At 39.5% G+C, this 6,351-nt stretch overlaps 1 protein-coding gene across 2 annotated transcripts in view; it reads left to right on the top strand.

Annotated features, from left to right (window-relative positions):
* Positions 1-28: 28 nt before the first annotated feature.
* Positions 29-6,351, top strand: part of FNIP1 (folliculin interacting protein 1) — a 104,719-nt gene continuing 98,396 nt past the window's right edge. For both annotated transcript variants that reach the window (XM_023763777.1, XM_023763775.1), the window contains exon 1: positions 29-156. The gene's annotated coding sequence lies outside the window, so the exon portion shown is untranslated. The remainder of the gene's footprint in view (positions 157-6,351) is intronic.

Here is a 6,351-nt window from a genome sequence, read left to right as displayed (position 1 = left end):
TCTAGAAGCGGGGACCTAGCAAAGCACCCCGAGGAGCGAACCCCGGTCTTGCCGTCGCTAGCATGGCCCTTACGCTGTTCCAGAAGCTCTTCAGCAAGAAGAACGGGTCGGGCGGCGCCCGGTCGGGACGCGCGGGAACCCGGATTGCGCGTTCAGGTAGGGCGCTGCGGGCGGGGGGCGCGGAGCCGACGGCCCGCTGGCTCCGGGCTCCAGAGGCGCTGGGGCAGTCGGTGTCCACGTCCGCGCGGCCACGCGGTGTTGGGAGCGGGACCCGGGTCGCGGTCGGCGGGGCCAGGCGGCTGCGGGCCTGCGCTGGAGGGTCCGAGCGAGGTCCTCTCTCCCCACCCCCCACCCCGGGTCGCCCCTTCCCTCTCCTCCGGGTCGGTTTGTTTACGTCCTGCTCAGGAGCTACGCACGGCTCTGCCCCTGCGGACCGAGCGCCGCGGCCTGAACGTAGGGTCCACACGCTTTTCTGGCGGCGAGCGGAGTTGGGCGCGGGCTGGATTGGACCTCAGCCGCCGTCCTCCAGGCGGAGAAGTTCTCCCCTCCTCCCCGTGACCAGTCGCCCTCTGGGTGCTCCGTTCCAGCTTGGTTGGTGGTGTGGAGAGAGCTGCACGTTCTGGCCGACCGTCCGCGTGTAGGGAAGGCTGGAGGAGCGAGTGGGCAAGATGCCGTCCTTGCAGGTTTCTTGGAAGCTAAAATTGGAGGTGTGCGGTTCCCGGACTGAGCGGCGTTAATGTTTTCGAAGGAAAAATGTGAAACCCAAGGGCTACGGTTCCTACTGACCAGACGGGAGCAGGACCGTAGAAAAGGACCATGGAATCATCCCCTTAGAGCTGTTACTAAAAGGAATCTTTAAAAATGGAAACCGATCGCAACATACTCTGTGATACTACAGGCTTTGTTAATGTTTGGTTGCAAAACCTGTTGCTGGTAGAAAAACTTTTTTAAATTGTCAGACAATGTAATAAAAACCCGAGTTCAAGGTAGAATTTAGTCGCCAAACTGCATTTGAAGAAGAGATTATGTCTTTCAAAACAGCCTTCATACTTGTGTGGTGTGGAAACTTTGTATATATAGCTAGGCTAAATGTCAAATATCACTCATACCTGGTAGGATAGTGGAGAACCCAATTGTGCAGTGGTGGTAGGAAAAAATGAGAATCTGTTAAATTTTGCAACAGGCGAAAGTGTGAAATGACTACACTGGTTTAAAAGTTTTGATGTTAAAATTATTCACTCACTCCTGCTAATGCAGGTTACATTAGGAAATACTCAGTAATACATGTGGAATTGTAGTAGTAGATGGAAAGAAATTTAACAGACTTCAGGGGAAGACAAATTTCAGCTGTGAATATTTTGGAAAAGTGCTCAATATCCGTTTTCTAGGTTTTGGCTTTTTCTACTGGGAAACAGATGTATTACCATGCTCATTTAATGATCTTTTAAAAACGTTTCTTTAGTGTTTTCTTTTTGAAAAACGAAAGTGCAGCCTAGATAATACTGCATGGAGCCATCCAGTAATCAAGAGTCAGTAGAAAGCAGGTTTAGGAAGGATATTAAAAGTGTCCATTGTATAGGCTTTCTATTTCTGGGCAAAGATTGACTTTAGGATACTCAAGTTTCCAAGGGTCTCAAGTTATTCATGTGGAAAAACATCTTCATCTCTGTTTTCTAAAAATGTGAAGTCTACTATAAAGTTGTGTAATATTACTTTAGAGTTGCCAAAGCACTTTCTCAGTAGTTATCTCGTGTGGTATTTCACAACAACCTTGTGAGATAGGACAAGTAGCAGTATAGATAACTACAAGGTCCTTTTTCTAGTGGAAGTAAGAATTATGTGTAAGCCCAATAACTGCAGTATAATAAAGAAATGGTTGCTTTAAAAATAAAGTGTGTATGAGTGTACATGTGAGAAAATGAAAACTGGTTAATGTCACACAACTAGTAACCTGCAGATCTTATTAACCCCACATCTTTTTAAAAACAATTTCATTGAGCTATAATTTACATACAATATAACAGCCATTTCAAGTACATTATGACTTGTATACAGTTATGTACCCACCACCTGTGAAGTTTTGGAACACTGGCCTCACCCAAAGAGTTCCCTCTTGCCCCTTTGCAGTCAGTCCTTAACTCCTCACCCAGGGCAATCACTGATCTGCTTTTTTTGTAATGACAGAAGTTTTGACTTTTTTAGAATTTCATATGGATGTAATCATACTGGTAATCAGGCTTGGACACAATTAACCATTAGCAACTAACTCTACCCCAGCCTCTAAGAAGTCAGTTCCTAGAGGAAGTAATACAGTATAAGGCCCATTGGTGATAAGCTGCAATAGGACTCTGATAGGAGAGGCTTTTGATAAAGAAACCTTGGTAGCCTTTTAATAATTTCTTTCATGATTATCCCACTGGAAAAGATGGTTAGGGATCATCCCATTCCCTTCAGTCTTCTTCACTCCTATGATCCTTCCTGCTTGTTTTATCTAAGCTACTTTGAGATGGAGGTGAGTGTGAAGGGTGTCACAGGATATTTCAGTCATTTATAGAATTAAAACAATAGTTTGTTTTTATCCCTTAAAGAATTTTGGGAAGAAGGTGCATTTTAGCAGGTATTGCTTTATGTTTTCTCCATCAGGCTGCTTTCCAGTCGAAGTAAGAATTAAGTGTAAGCCCAGTAACTGCAGTACATATGAAATGATTGTTTTAAAAGTAAAATTCTTGAAAAAAAGTTTAATTTGCTGAAGAAGGTTGTTTCATAGTTAAATGTCTGGAGGACATAATTCATGTTTTGTTCAAACATAGTTTCTATATTTTTGTTTTATTCCTAATGCATCAACATTTGCTCATACTGTCTGTAGCAGTAATTCTTCACCTGTTGAAACAACTTAATTGGTCTTTTGCCATCACTTTTGCCTTTCTCCAAACTATTCTCATTACTTTACCCTTAAAGAAGTGCAAATTCTGATCATGATCAGCAGGCAAACGAGTATAGAAGTTAATATCTTCATTTCAGTTATTTTAAGAATTCAGAGAGATAAGTTACATTAAGTACTTAATGCAGTGCTTACCATATGGCTTTCTGGAACCAGAAGTTGTTAGTATGATGATTTCATGCTTATGTAAAACCATTCAGTTTAGGCTCAAACTCCTTAAAGTGGTGCTGTATGGTGGTGTGTGGCTTTTGCCAAGTCTCTAGTCTTGACTTTAAAAAAATTGCCATAAAGTAATTTTTTTAAAACATAGCTATTATTCTATTATTATACTTAACAAATTTTAAATATCATCTATTCTTAGTCTACATTCAAATTTTCTTGATTGTCTCAAAATGTCTTTTTATAGTAGGTTTGTTTGAATCAGAATCTTAAGAGTGAATACTGCATTTGCATTTATGTTGCTTAAATAATTTTTATTCTATAACATCCCCCTGTTCCCTTTAAATGTGATTTGTTATTGAAAGTGGGTTATTTATCCTGTAATATTTTCCACACACTCTATTTGGTTGTTTGCTTCCTTATAGTTTTCTTTAATTCACTGGTTCCCAGCAAATTGTGTTTTAATAAGCCCCTTCCAGCTGATTCTGATGCTCAACTATGAGATCCACTGTTATAACCTATTCTCTATTTCCTTCAGACTGGAAGTTAGAAACTTTATTAGATTTAGATTCAACTTTTTTTAAATAAAAATATTCCATAGATGTAGTTGTATACTTCCTATCCATCAGAGTTACATAATGTCTGGTTGTCCCACTGTTAGTGATGCTAAAGATTGATTAGTGATTTCAGCCTTATTCTTTACTATAAAATTCTCCTTTCACTAATGATTTTACCATCTTTTGTTGATTTTTGCCAGAATTCATATCTTGTTAGGGGTTGTGACATGGTGATATCCTGAATCTTTAATTCTTTCTGGATTTATTTCCTAGAAGAACTTTTCTCTGATTTCATACTTTGTTACTCTTTGCCACAGGAGAGACAGCATAAAAGTGTGATTGTTTTCCTTTATCATTTTTTCAGAATAGTTTATAATGAATTGTTTAGTGAAGGTTTTCATTTTAATAATCATTTTATTATCATCATGAGTTCTTGGATTTTAATGTATTAATCCATTATAGTCAAATTGTCCCATATTTGGCCATTGGAAGACTTCAAATTTATGTGCCCTTTTGATGTGATCTCATTAGCCTTTGATAATGTCTCGCTTCCTTTTGGCCTTAATTCCCCTCTCCCTTTCCTATGGTTTTATTACCTGGGACTTACATTAGATTCTGGGATGTGCCATGCTGTGCTGTTTCCCTGTTCTTGGTATAGTCTTCTGTACCTTTTCATTTAGTTTTTTGTTGTGATGATCTGCATTTATCCTACTTACCCTTCTTTCTCCAGGAAGCCTTTTCTGATTTCTCCCAGACTGAGTTGGGTTTCACTGTAATTTCTTCCATAGCTTATTTCCTTCTGTGACATTTATCACAGTTGTCATTACATTGTCTGCATCTCTCTTCTTTACTTGAGAGCTCCCTTCAACTTCAAGGTGTATTTTGGAGTTAGAACTCTTTGGAACCACCTGATGGGTTGTTTGTGGGGAACAGATACATACGTTTCTGTCTGGAGTAGTTATGTGGACATGATTTTCTGAGGGAGAATATAATATTGTGGAGGTCTATCTTGGAACACCCTCTCTCCTGTTTCCTATCAGAGCACACTGCTTATATCCTTCATAGCCCTTTTTACAATTTATCTGTTTTCCCCGAGCGCATATTGTTGTGCCGGTGTACACAATGCCTGCGTATATGCTTACTAAATATATATAGAATGAATATATGAAATTACTTTGAGGGCAGATGGAGAGAATCAAAAGTTCTGTTTTGGACATTTGGTCTAGTTTTAATTGCTAATGAAATACCCACTTAGAGATACCTAGTTGACAGATAATAAAGTAAATCTGGAGTTCACAGTAGAATTGGGACTTACTGTCAATATTAAAACTAAGGAAATGCATGAGATTATATAGAAAGAAGGTGTGGACAGATAATTGGAAAAGAACAGGACTTTGCTCTGAGAAATGAAAAATGTACAGATGTGAGAGAGCAACGTCTATGAAAAAGGAATGGCCAAGAGAGAGAGAGGGGAGAGCCAGGGGTGTGTGTGGTATTAGGAAAGTTTAGAAATGGAAGTGTTTCAAAAATGATGGAATGATGAACTGTTTTGTATGCTGATTGCTGATAGGTCTTGTGAGATGAGAAACAGAAAAGTATCCATTGGATTTGTCAAGTTGGAGATAATTGGTGATTTTAATGTGTGTGTTTTTTTTTTTTGAGGACGCTTATTTCTGGAGTGAGTGAGTTGGATGTGGAGTAAATGAGAGCTAAGGAAATGGCTTCACTCTTAAAGCATTCTATTTCTGTAGGAGAAACAGTCTGTAGTGCTGAGTTATTTTTTTCTCTTTCAGTATTCTGATTTTATTTCACATTTTGAGCTTCTGAAGTTCTTAAAAATCAGCTTCTTTAAAAAAAAACAACTTTATTATTTTTTTTTTAAAATATATTTTATTGATTTTTTACAGAGAGGAAGGGAGAGATATAGAGAGTTAGAAACATCGATGAGAGAGAAACATCGATCAGCTGCCTCCTGCACATCTCCCACTGGGGGATGTGCCCGCAACCCAGGTACATGCCCTTGACCGGAATCGAACCCGGGACCTTTCAGTCCGCAGGCCGACGCTCTATCCACTGAGCCAAACCGGTTTCGGCAAAAAAAAACAACTTTATTTTTGACAGTATTATATATGTCTCCTAAAAGCTAGCTTCTTAATATTGTCAATATCTATAAGAATCATATTTCAGAAGTTTTTAAAAATTCTTTATTGTTGAAAGTATTACATAAGTCTCCTTTTCCCCCCATTGACCTCTCCCAGCTGCTCTCACCCTTTAGCACATGCCCTCACCCCCCTCCTGTCTGTGAGAAGTTTTGTTTTTTCAATGTGATTTTTAGAGGGTGTCCCAAAATTCACGCAAGAAGTAATTTTGATAGAAAACACAGGTTTATAATTAAAAATTGTACATTTTTTATTGATTCATAAAGCATACAGTATAGGATTATGTATGGAATAGCATATCGGGTAAATGGCCTCCACGGCTTTGCTGGCACTCTTTTGTTGAAATTTTCCATGACCGTTTTGCATAAATGTGGCTGAATTTCGTTGATACAGCGCTCAATTTCCTCCTTCAAGGTGTGGGTGGTCGTGGGCTTGTTGGCATAAACCTTAGACTTCAAAAAACCCCAAAGAAAAAAGTCCAATGGCGTTAAATCGCATGATCTGGGCAGCCAATTCTGATCACCAAAACGGGTGT

The sequence above is a fragment of the Myotis lucifugus genome, unplaced genomic scaffold (assembly GCF_000147115.1).
Source record: "Myotis lucifugus unplaced genomic scaffold, Myoluc2.0 scaffold_300, whole genome shotgun sequence".
Lineage (NCBI taxonomy): Eukaryota > Metazoa > Chordata > Mammalia > Chiroptera > Vespertilionidae > Myotis > Myotis lucifugus.
Note: the sequence above shows the minus strand (reverse complement) of the source record. Positions and strands in the feature narration are given on the sequence as shown.